Below are 13678 nucleotides of genomic sequence, written 5' to 3' on the forward strand. Positions count from 1 at the left end.
GGTGGTCTAATGCAGATTGAGGTGGCAAGATTTTGATCTGGAGGCAATAAGACAACTCATCATGAGATCTTTCAGAAGGCTGTAAAGATGCACCCACTTCAGGGAGTGGATGTTGATTGAGTCTAAGAGTAGCAATCAGATGTAGAAGGACAGTTGGATTCTTGAATGTGGATTCAGGCTTGATCAGTAGGGCTTATTGATGTAGATTCAGGTTGGGACAGATTGGTTCTCCAGTGTGGATTTATGCCATGATGTGACTAGTGGGAAGCAGGCTAAGAGGTTTGTACCTCAGCCCCCGATGGCAGTGCAGTCCCAGTAGATGTTGGCATTGATATGTTAATAGCAGTTTGTACTTGGCAGAGCAAGTAAGCAGAGTGTTCTTAGTGAGGCCTGGACCAGGCTATGTGGTAAGTTTGTGGGAGCATGGTGCAGGATTCAGGCTTTAAAACATAATCTATTTTGAAATTAGCTCATTTGAGATGGATTAGATGTTGATAAACTAGAAATTATTCCAAAATTTCCACTCAGAAATTGGAATGTTGTCTAAATATAAGCTAAAATATCAGTAATATGGAGTTGGCTATCCATCTGAACAGGGTCAGTGACAAAATGATGTGTGCAATGACAGAATGGATTCTGTGACTCATCTCTACTGTAATAATGAGTGTCAAAGACTGGGTTGTCGAAATCATACTGTGGCTGAGAGGCCTTATCTACAATCTGACCCTATCCAGACTCTGCTTTTCGGTGCTACCCTATCTTAAATGGTCCCAAGGTTTTGTAGGTATGGTGACGCTTATTGTTAAACCCCATCCTGTGTTTTGGGGCTTATTTCCATGTATTTATATTACAGAAACTCCTCACCATTGGTTTTAACACATTCAATCACTTTGCCCTCCTACCTCACCTCGCTACTCTTCTACTACAACCCAGTCCACAAACTTCACTCCTCTAATGCTAACCTTCTCACTGTACCTTGATCTCATCTATCTTGCTGCGGACCTATTAACCATGTTCTGCCTCTGGCCTGGAATGCACATCCTCCTCATATCTGGCAGACAATGACTTATTGAAGGCACATCTTCTCTAAGAGGCCTTCCTTGACTAAGCCTTCCCTTCCTCTTCTCCTACTTTCTGTGGAGCCCTGATTTATTCCCTTTATTCACTCCCCCTCCCAGTTCCACAGCACTTATGTACATATCTGTAATTTATTTATTTATATTAATGTCTGTCTCCCTCTCTAGACTGTAAGCTCGTAATGAGCAGTGAATGTGTCTGTTTATTGCTGTATTCTCCCAACTGCTTAGTACAGCATCTGCACACAGTAAGCGCTCAATAAATACTATTGACTGACTGAGAGTATGCACTCAATAGATATGATTGACTGACAAAATTGTGTCACCCAATCAGATCCACTGGGGAAAGGACCATTACTCCCATCACTAATGCCCGATCCCCAAATCGAAAAACCTCTATTCCCTACTTAAGGAGAGTTTGTCAACCCTTTGGGTTCGAAGATAGAAAATAGAAATGAGCAAACTAAGAGGTAAGGAAGAAAGTGTCTGGAAGAGTTTTGCATGTGAGGGATGATTATGGGCTTGACAAGGTTTTGAAGTATCCTAAACAAAGAAAGGAATGTTTTGAAAGATGTAATATGATTAAGTGCCTGGATATAGAGACTACTTGAGGAACAAAGATAATAGCAAGGTTGTGGAACTAAGATTTTATTTCACTATTCCCTAGCTTGTTTTTTTATTGTTTATAGCTCCCACATAGAATGTGAGAAAAGAGTTCTTGCTTGTTTATGTCCTTGTTTTCTGTATTAGAACATGGCACTGCTGATGTTTTCACTTGTTGGGATTATTAAACAGACTAATCAATACATTTTATTGACTAACACTGCATATTCTAATCTTATGATCAATTGCTTCAGTATTTTCTGTGCTGCTTCACAGTTGGAACAAACTTTTCATTGATAAAGGGTTTCTTCATCTCTGATTTTGTCATTCCAAAATAGTCCTCTAGTTCGTGTCCTCTTTAAACACATTGTACTGCCTCCAGTTGTCCTTCTTCCCACATTTTCTTTTCACCTCCTTGTTAATACTTTCCTACTATCTTAGTAACCTGTTGTCATCCATTTAAAACATTAACATAAATATTAAATTAATACTTAACATAGTCTGTTTATATAAATACATTGATTATACATATATGTGTGTCTGTGTCAGTTGAAATCAGTGTGTGAATGTGTACCTGATAAAACCATTGCATATTGAAAATCACTTCCATATAGGGTTTGGTATATTATCTTGCACTTTACTGTGGCATAACCACAGTGTTTGCTACTACTTTGTGCCACCATTTTTTCTCATTTTTCCCAATCCTCACCACATTTCTTATTTCTGCATGCTGGGCTGACTTGTCTTCTGCCCTTGCTTCCTAATTATTAGTTGCACTTCTACAGTTTTGAGGGTTAACTTTGATGGATCTTTAAAACATTTCTTCTTTCAGTTCCATATCTGCCAGGATGAATTTATTTCCTGTCAGAGAGATTGCTGTCACAACCACTGGGTTTGTACCAACCAAAAATTTCCTAGATTGGGTATTCCGTGACAAAATCAAAGTGAAGAGCCAAACCACCAAGATTACTGTGGAAAGCTTTACTTAATTCTTAACCTATCTGCAGAGGAGAAACACATACACTCACTCACACCCATTCCAACAAATGTAGGTACCAGTCTGACAGTTAATGGAGTCCATACTGCTGATTCCACATCACAAGGTTTGGAGAAGTTCCTACCAGCTTGGCTACACTCTAGTCCATGCTCACGGCGCAGACCACTGACACAAGACTCTGGACACTCCTTCCACCAATGCAATTCAAAGCAAAAGCCTTTTATCTGCCTTGGGCATCACAACAGCTCCATGTGGCAGTTGTTGATTGGTCCAGGCCTGTTACCAGGCAGAGAAGAGAGGGAAAGCCACTTCTCCCTCCGTGCCCCGCCACTTCTCCCTCCGTGCCCTGCCTCACAGACTGGTGCCACAACAATCTGTCCTGATGTAGAGCAGCCTAGTTGCTTTTGCCAATTCAGTGTTTGCTGTTGTTGTTCACAGGATCAAAATGCAGTCATTCAAAATGGCTTCCTGCAAGCTCACTACATCTGCCTCTTCTGCATTTCCACTTTTGCAACTACCAATTAGCAGTCCACCAGCACATGCACTCTGCTCCCATCTCCCTAGCACAAGCCTCTCCAGTCCTTGGTCCTTAGATTTCCTGGGCCCAAAGATCCCAACTTGCCTCCTTGGCTTTCAAGTCTCCCTAGCTCTTTTCAATAGCTGACCATTTAATAGATTTATTCTTTTCTAATAACCCAACTGATGCTGAGTTCCATGAGAACCTTCTTTGCTCCCAACACAACGGCTACCCAGCTATTTACATGGTAGATGGTTTCCTACCTTACAGAGAAATACAAAGCCATAAGGAAGAGAGAGGAAGTGAAAAGTCTGGTCTGCATTTGGGTGAGGAAAGAGCAAGTGGCTGAGGTGGAGAAGAATGGAGAGAAGATAGAGCTTTCTCAGCAGTTCCTACTCACTACTTTGTTTCTCTTTTTCTCCATCTTGGTATTTCAGAATCATATTGTCGATTGTGTGTTTGTTTTTATTTATCTGTGTGTGTGTGTGTGCATTGGTAAGATATGTGGCCAATAATCCTTCAATAATGCTATGATTTCTCCTTGTAGCATTGTTAATTTATCACCTACAATGTCTGAGATCACTTTTGTGTCACAATTCTATTCATTTCTTTGCTTAATGACTGTTCTACCAATTTAATTGCTGCTCAAGTTTATGTTTTGCCTCCCAAATGTCCTAGGTGATGTTTAAAACAATGTCTTTCATCATGCAAAATTCGGTGATATTTGTATTTTTCATGTCTTGTTTCTAGATGGTGATTTAGTCAAAAAGATAATACTCTTTTGACCTTGAAAGAATTCAAGATATCGGCCAGGATTTTGAAGGCTTTTGATGTCTTGTGTTCATTCTTATCGACCTCCATGTTGTCTTACGTGCTTACCAAGGAAATGGGTAGGACACTTGCTCCCCTGATGCATGCCTTTTGGATAACATTCAAGAAAATGAGGAGTTTTCTTAATTCACACTGGCTCAGTCAGCAGGTTGTCACACAGGAGTGGGATAAGGGAATGGGAGATGGATTTGACTACAAAAGAGATGCTTCCTTAGGCTGCGGGTCTTGGAGCAGGACAGCATCAAGCCACTTAAGCCCTCATCATGGCTTAGTGGAAAGATCGCAGGCTTGGGAGTCAGAGGATCTGGGTTGTAAATCTGCCTCAACCATGTGTCCGCTGTGTGGCCTGTGGAAAGTCACTTAGCTTCTCTGTACCACAGTTACCTCATCGGTAAAATGAGGATTCAATACTTGCTCTTCTTCCTACTTGAATGTGAGCCCTGTGCAGTTCAGGGACTGTGTCTGACCTGATCATCCTGTATCTTCCCCAGTACTGAGAACAGTGTTTGACATTAGAACTGCTTAAGAAATACCACAATTATGATTGTTATTATTCTCTTTTGGACTGTGAGTCCCATGTTGGTCAGGGATTGTCTGACCTGATTATCTTGCATCCAACCCAGCTCTTAGCACAGTGCTTGTCACATAGAAGCATTTAACAAATTACACTTTTATTACTGTTTTTGTCCTTTGAATTTAATTAACCTCCACTGTCATAGTTTAGGAAATATTGGGAGCTTCCATCACCCTATGACTCTGAGCTATGGAGTAGAGTGTAAAGTTCTGCATGTGCTATAGTGTCCAGAAGTATTAATCTTTAATTCTTTTTTTGTTTCCCAATCTTTTACTCCCTGGCACCTCCACTACCAATCCACTTTCAATTATCAATAATTTGCAAGTGGGAAATGAGATTAGACTGTAAACCCGTGATTAGACTGTAAACCCATCAAAGGGCAAGGACTGTCTCTATCTGTTACTGATTTGTACATTCCAAGCACTTAGTACAGTGCTCTGCACATAGTAAGCACTCAATAAATACTATTGAATGAATGAATGAATGAATGAATGTCACTCAAAAATATTGTAAAAATTGGATTAAAGTAACTGGATCCTGCAAGGTGAATTTTGGGAATCAAAATTCCTCCATTTCAAGATTCTTGTATGGGATTGATCCAAGAGTGGGTTTGTAAACATTTTTCAACCTAAACAATCAATCGGTTAATGGTGGTTTTTGACTTCTCACTTTGTTCAGAATGTTGTATTAAGTGCTTGGGAGAGTACAGTAGAGAAAGTAGCCATAATCCCAGTTGTTCCTTCACTAAATATAAATATCAATTAATCAATTGAGCTCTTACTGTGTGCAGACCACTCTCCTAAGTGCTTGGGAGAGTACAATATAATAAGCAGACACATTCCTGCCTACAACGAGCTTACCATCTAGAGAGGGAAAGAGACATTAATATAAATAAATTACAGATATGTACATGAGTTCTGTGGGGCCAAGAGAGAGGGTGAATGAAGGGATGCAGAAGGAAATGGGAGAAGAGGAAAGAAGGGTTTAGTCAGGGAAGGCCTCTTGGAGGAGGTGTGCTTTCAATAAGACTTTGAAGAGGGGGAAAATAAATGTCAGATTTGAGGAGGGAGAACGTGCCAGGCCAGAGGCAGGACATGGATGAGGAATCAGACAAGATCAAGTAACAGTGATAAGTGTGTTGGCTGGGTTGCAGTAGGAGAGTCATGAGGTGAGGTAGAAGGGGACAAGGTGTTTGATTGCTTTGAAGTCAGTGTTGAGAAGTTTTTCTCTGATGCAGAGGTGGATGTGTATAGATGATTCAGAAGGGAGAGGTGATAGAATGGTAATGATTTGACGGTGGGGAGAGTGATGGTCTGGAGCATATGGAAGGGGAAGGAGTTCCAGGACAGAGGGAGGTTATAGGAGAGGGATTGGCAGAGAGATGGGAAAGCTTGGGTCATAGTAAGTAAGCAGTGCTAGAGAAGTGGCTCCGTGGAAAGAGCCTGGGCTTGGAAGTCAGAGGTCATGAGTTCTAATCCCGGCTCCGCCGCTTGTCAGGTGGGTGACTTTGGGCAAGTCACTTCACTTCTCCTTGCCTCAGTTACCTCATCTTTAAAATGGGGATTAAGACTGTATGCCACGCGTGGGACAACTTAATTACCCTGTATCTACCCCAGCACTTAGAACAGTGCTCTGCACATAGTAAGCGCTTAACGAATGCCAACATTATTATTATTATTATTATTATTATTATTAGGCTGAGCTGTAGTAGGGGATCAATGAGGTAAGGTAGGAGGAGCGACAGCTGATTGAGTGTTTTAAAACCAATGGTAAGGAGTATCTGTTTGATGTGGAGATGTATGAGCAATCACTGGAGGTTCTTAAGAATTGGCGGAGATACGGACTGAATGTTTCTTTAGAGAAATGATCCTGGCAGCAGAATGAAGTATGGACTGGAGAAGCAGCATGGCTCAGTGGAAAGAGCACGGGCTTTGGAGTCAGAGGTCATGGGTTCGAATCCTGGCTCGGCCACTTGCCAGCTGTGTGACTGTGGGCAAGTCACTTCACTTCTCGGTGCCTCAGTTACCTCATCTGTAAAATGGGGATGAAGACTGTGAGCCCCACGTGGGACAACCTGATTCCCCTGTGTCTACCCCAGCGCTTAGAACAGTGCTCGGCACATAGTAAGCACTTAACAAATACCAACATTACTGGAGTAGGGAGAGACAGAAGGCAGGAAGGTCAGAGAGGAGGCAGATGTGTTAGTAAAGGCTGACTACCATAGTGTTGGTGTTTGTTAAGTGCTTATCATATGTCAAATATTGAAAGGAGCACTGTTTTCCTATGCCCAGGACTTTGCGTAATGATGAGAATTAATTTTTCAGGTAATTTGGAATGATTTGTAGCACATGGAATGTTGAGGTGAGGAGTAAATATCACAGTGCTGGCTGCAACTGACAATCCTGAAAAAGGAATATTCTTGGAGACAGAATTACTTTTTTTTTTAATAGAACTTGTTAATCAATCACTATGTGCCAGGCACTATACTAAGCACAAGAGTAGATACAAGCTATGTTGGCCGCAGTCCATATCTCACATGGAGATTTCAGTATTAATCCTCATTTTTCAGATGAGAAAACTGAGGCACAGAGAAATTATGTGATTTACCCAAGGTCACACAGCAGACAAGTGGCGAGGTCAGGTATAAAACCCAGGTCCTACTGACTCCCAGGATCAAACTCTGTCACTAAGCCATGTTGCTTCTCTTATTTCATACAAGCCTTTTAGTGTTAGCAGACAGGGTGGTGGTTTTGGTAGTGAGATTATTGCTAGGTAATCATTAGAAGTAAAATAAAAATAACAATAATAATATTAACAAAATTTACTGTGATGACTCTGTGACAAATATTGTGCTAAACACTTTGGTAGATATAAGATAATCAGATGAGACACATTTGTGTTCTATATGGGACTCATAATATAAGATAGAGGGAGACTACCTAGTATTTTATCCCCATTTCACAGATGAGGAGCTCAAAGAGCAGAGAAGTAAAGTTACTTGCCCAAGGCCACACAGCAGGCAAATGGTAGAGTCGGGACTAGAACTCTGGGTCCCTGTCTTGTGATTTTTCCCCTAGGCCACCCTGCTTCCCCTAGAAGTCTGGTGATGTTACACTTCCCCACAACCAATCCCCCCTGTGTGCATATGTGCACCCTAATGCTTACCTGTTTTCGCATTCTCATCTCATTTGTACACGAGGAAAACTGTGAAGTGTCTTGGGTTTTCTTTTTTTGCTATGGTTGTTCAGTGTTTGGTTTCTTGGTTTATTTTTTTGGCATTTACTTCAGTTTTGGGATGAAAGTGGGAAAGACCTCAACTTTGACCCCATGCTCCCACCCTCCGCCTGCCTGCTACCAACTCGTTTTCACAAAACTACTTGGAGGAGCATACTCAATGAGGGGTTACCAAATGGTGGAGGAAATAGTGGTGTCTGCTGCTGTTGAGGTTTAAAAGATATTCTGTGGCACTCACCCATTCTCAGTTCCAGCCATCTTGTGAGTGTGTGCCACTGGGTAAGAGAATGTGGATGACTCAACACAAAATATTGCCACCATTGCAAAAGTGAATCAAGCACATTTTCCTGCTGTCAGTACAACATGCCTTTCCCCTCTTAGCAACTGGTGCCTGAACAATGTTCACTTGAATAACAAGGGACCAGAGAAGGCACACAACAGCATTTTCAGGGAATGATGCAAGAAATTTTCTCCCAAATCCAAACACAGATGTAATCTCACCATCAGACATGTCACCTTCAACTAACTGCTGATTTAGTATGTGTGTGGGCCACAATTCTCCTTGGGGGGCTGTTAAATGCAGTGAATGTCACCATGCATAATGACATCACTGTCAGATGATGTGTTAATAAGGTGACACTGTTTTCCTATGGGGAACAGCCATTTTTCTCTGAAGCGAAAAATGAATGGGTGGTTGCTAATATTTGGCACATTTCCTGAACAGTAGTTTGGGCTATTGCTACAAATCCTTTGAGTCTGGAGTAATCCAGAATTTTTTTCCATGTTTTAGTGTTTCTTCCCTGGAGTTTACTGAATTTTTATATGGACAAAGCCTGTCAGATGTCATTTCAGTATGCTTTTTAGAATCTTATAATAGAATTTTCTTTTCTCAGAGGTAGTCTTAGGACATATGCATTTCTATTTTAGAGCAAAGTGAAAGGCATGGACATTCTCTGATATTTCCAGCCAGGTTTGGTATGTTTGAGACAAACAATTGGTTTATGGTGAAACCTTTATGCAATAAATGATGTACCTGACACATATTTCTTTATGTTTTTTCAATCACTAAATCAGTCTGTGGTATGTTTTAAGCACTTACTGTGTGCAAAGCACTGCACTAGGTACAGGGGAGAATACAATACATTAGGGTCGGTAGACTGTAGCCCTGCCTACAAGGAATTTTCAGTCTGTGGAGGGTAGGGGAGGATAGATATTCAAATGAATTATGAATGTATATGTGTGTATATGTGTGTGTGTGTGTGTGTGTGTGTGTGTGTGTGTGTGTGTTATGGATCTGAGGGTAGGGTGAATATCAAAGTGCTTAAAGGATACAGATCCAAATGTGTAGTTGACACAGAGAGAAATTGAGTAGGGAAGATGAGGGCTTGGTCAGGGAAAGCTTCAGGAGGATATATTGAGACATTTTTTCTGCCACTACTGTGGTAGAGAAATAGCGTGGCTCAGTGGAAAGAGCATGGGCTTAGGAGTCAGAGGTCATGGGTTCTAATCCAGCCTCCTCCACCTGTCAGCTGTGTGACTTTGGGCAAGTCACTTGACTTATCAGTGCCTCAGTTACCTCATTTGTAAAATGGGGATTAAGACTGAAAGCCCCAAGTAGGACAACCTGATTACCCTGTATCTACCCCAGCACTTAGAACAGCGCTGGGCACATAGTAAGCACTTAACAAACACTAACATTATTATTATTATTATTACTTCCAGGGATATGTAAACTACTTTCATCTCTTATAATATAGAAATTTACTAGGTTTCCTCTTTGTAAACTCTAATCACCATGTATAATTTTTTGAGATAAATAGAATTCAATAAATACTACTGATCTTTTTGGATACAATTTACATTGATTCCTTCACAGCATTAAGTAGTCAACTGTTTAAAGCCCCAAGTCAGTAATTTACATAACGGTACCTAGTAGCTTGAAATAGTTAATGCAGCATTCACAAGAATGGCATTCCTAGGGGAAGCTGCATGTAACAAAATATATATACATATATATATATATTCAAAATATATTTTCTGAACACAGAAGGTACAAGTCTAGAAATTCTATCTGTGGTTCTATCAAGAGAATAATTAAATCAGAACATACCCTTCAAATATAATGAAGGCAAAGTTCCAACTACAAAATTAGAATCATGTTTTCATAGTCCTTAAATAATAAAGATGTTTTTTAGGTAGTACTTAAAATGTAAGCATCCTTGGAATCTCAACTCATAAACGTTTGTTTCTAGTTTGTAAAATGCATCAGTTAACCTGTGTTGTTTCATTTTGGAGGGAAATGTTTTACCACCAGGTCATTTTTTATTGGATTCCAGTGGCCAGTTGGGCATTATGGTAATGTATTCAGCAGTGAGTTTAATGCATTTTTGTATGAACTACTTGCTGTAGAAACAAACTGCACATTCATTAAATGTATGGGGTAAGGACTTGGAAAATGTGGCCTTTAATTTGGTTTGGCGAGCTTTATTGCTCTCCTTATTTGAAGTTGAATTGTATAGAATTTAATTCCAAAATGTAGTATTTAAAAGAGAAACATTTCTGGAAAGTATACCCAGCCACCCTTTGAATGAAGGTACTCCTGGAACATTTAATATTCCAAAAGTCTGCAAAGGCCAATTTTAGCCTATATTCCATCATTTATTTTCCATTTCAAATAAGAGTGCAATTTTCTCTGCAGGAATAAATTCCATTTTCTCTTGTGCAACTGAACATGCACATGTGTGGGTGTGGGTGTGCATGCATGTGCATGGTGAGCGAGACAGAGAAAGAGAGCGAAAGTTTCAGTAGCATAATTGTCTTCTGAGTGCATGCCCAACTGGCATATGGCATATAAAGAAATTGCATACAATAATGGGACTAAAATTCAAATCCTAGTGAGGACCAAGGGAACCTTCCGTTACCCCTTCCCCTTCCACTGAGGATCTCAAATGAGACTAAACATTCTCTTATTTCATTGCAAAGCATTCTCTTTAGGCTTGAGGATGATTCAAAGTAGGGTACCATAAAAGAAAAGAAAGTCAGCTCCATTCAACATCTTTTTGGGGAGAAGGAAATTAAAAAGTGCTCAACAACTTTCTAGATTTTAAACTGAGTCCAGAAATCTTCCTTACCTGCAGCACCAAATATTTGATATAGTAATAAAATAATAATAGTATGGAGTTATGCACTTACTATGTGTTAAACTCTAGGGTAGATAGTAGGTTAAGAAATTGGACACAATCTCTGTCTCACCATTATTTTATCACAATTTTGCAAAAAAGGAAATTGAAGCTCCGAGAGGCTAAATTACTTGCAGATGAGTAGCAGAGCTGGAATTCAAACCAGTGCTTCCTGACCTCCATTTCCAAACTCCCTCCCCAAGACTACATCGATTTGAAGGTTCCTTAAAACTATAGACTCCTCCATGACTCAGAATGTTATTTTAGTCTGTTTATTCATGAAGCCAGAGAAACAGATAACCAAGAGGCTGCCTGAGCCTGTTTCCAATCCTGCCTGTGGGTGAGGCAGTTAAACTGGGAGAAGTAGGGGGTTGTGGGGGCACAGAGACCAGTGTTGCTTAGTGTAAAGATCACAGGCCTGGGAGTCAGAGGTTCTGCTTTCTACTCCCAGCCCACCTTGTGACCTTGGATATGTCACAACTTCTCTGGGCCTCAGTCTTCTCATCTGTAATAGTATCCCCTCACACTCTGAGTCCCATATGGGACGGCGACTCTGTCTGATCTGACTATCTTATAATTATCCCAGAATTTAGTAAGTGATTGACATAAAGTGCTTAAGAGGTATCACAGTTACTAATATTATTATAGAGCAAGTGGGTTAGAGAGGGGGATAAAAAGGAACCAGGGAAAGAGGACGACAGAGTTGAAAGTAAGGTCAACAAGTTGATGAGGCACATTAAGAGAGGAAAAGGTATAGACCAGAGAGAATGATAGACAAAAAATGTAGGACCTTAGAAGAATAAATAAGAGACAGAAAAAGGAAGGAGGATGGGACTCAGGAAAAAAGTAAGCAATAGGGGTACAAGAAAGGGAAAAAAAATTATTATCAACAGTATTTACTGAGCACCTGCTGTACAATGCCCTGTACTGGGAAACTGAGAAAATAATAATGTTGGTATTTGTTAAGCGTTTACTGTGTGCAGAACACTGTTCATTCATTCAATAGTATTTATTGAGCGCTTACTTTGTGCAGAGCACTGTACTAAGCACTTCGGATGAACAAGTCGGCAACAGATAGAGACAGTCCCTGCCGTTTGACGGGCTTACAGTCTAATCGGGGGAGATGGACAGACAAGAACAATGGCAATAAATAGAGTCAAGGGGAAGAGCATCTCATAAAAACAATGGCAACTAAATAGAATCGAGGCGATGTACAATTCATTAACAAAATAAATAGGGTAATGGAAATATATACAGTTGAGCGGACGAGTACAGTGCTGTGGGGATGGGAAGGGAGAGGTGGAGGAGCAGAGGGAAAAGGGGAAAAAGAGGGTTTAGCTGCGGAGAGGTAAAGGGGAGGTGGCAGAGGGAGTAGAGGGAGAAGAGGAGCTCAGTCTGGGAAGGCTTCTTGGAGGAGGTGAGTTTTAAGTAGGGTTTTGAAGAGGGGAAGAGAATCAGTTTGGCGGAGGTGAGGAGGGAGGGCGTTCCAGGACCACGGGAGGACGTGGCCCAGGGGTCGACGCGGGATAGGCGAGACCGAAGGACGGTGAGGAGGTGGGCGGCAGAGGAGCGGAGCGTGCGGGGTGGGTGGTAGAAAGAGAGAAGGGAGGAGAGGTAGGAAGGGGCAAGGTGATGGAGAGCCTTGAAGCCTAGAGTGAGGAGTTTTTGTTTGGAGCGGAGGTTGATAGGCAACCACTGGAGTTGTTTAAGAAGGGGAGTGACATGCCCAGATCGTTTCTGCAGGAAGATGAGCCGGGCAGAGGAGTGAAGAATAGACTGGAGCGGGGCGAGAGAGGAGGAAGGGAGGTCAGAGAGAAGGCTGACACAGTAGTCTAGCCGGGATATAACGAGAGCCTGTAGCAGTAAGGTAGCCGTTTGGGTGGAGAGGAAAGGGCGGATCTTGGCGATATTGTAGAGGTGAAACCGGCAGGTCTTGGTAACGAATAGGATGTGTGCGGTGAACGAGAGAGACGAGTCAAGGATGACACCGAGATTGCGGGCCTGAGTGACGGGAAGGATGGTCGTGCCATCCACGGTGATAGAGAAGTCTGGGAGAGGACTGGGTTTGGGAGGGAAGATGAGGAGCTCAGTCTTGCTCATGTTGAGTTTTAGGTGGCGGGCCGACATCCAGGTGGAGACGTCCTGGAGGCAGGAGGAGATGCGAACCTGAAGGGAGGGGGAGAGGACAGGGGCAGAGATTTAGATCTGTGTGTCATCTGCGTAGAGATGGTAGTCAAAGCTGTGAGAGCGAATGAGTTCACCGAGGGAGTGAGTGTAAATGGAGAACAGAAGAGGGCCAAGAACTGACCCTTGAGGAACTCAAACAGTTAAAGGATGGGAGGGGGAGGAGGCTGCAGCGAAGGAGACCGAGAATGACCGGCCAGAGAGGTAAGAGGAGAACCAGGAGAGGACAGAGTCCGTGAAGCCAAGGTGAGATAAGGTATGGAGGAGGAGAGGATGGTCGACAGTGTCAAAGGCAGCAGAGAGGTCAAGGAGGATCAGAATGGAGTAGGAGCCATTGGATTCGGCAAGAAGGAGGTCATGGGTGACCTTAGAGAGAGCAGTCTCGGTAGAGTGGAGGGGACGGAAGCCAGATTGGAGAGGGTCTAGGAGAGAATGGGAGTTAAGGAATTCTAAGCATCGATTGTAGACGACTCGTTCTAGGAA

The sequence above is a fragment of the Ornithorhynchus anatinus genome, chromosome 2, assembly GCF_004115215.2.
Source record: "Ornithorhynchus anatinus isolate Pmale09 chromosome 2, mOrnAna1.pri.v4, whole genome shotgun sequence".
Taxonomy (NCBI): domain Eukaryota; kingdom Metazoa; phylum Chordata; class Mammalia; order Monotremata; family Ornithorhynchidae; genus Ornithorhynchus; species Ornithorhynchus anatinus.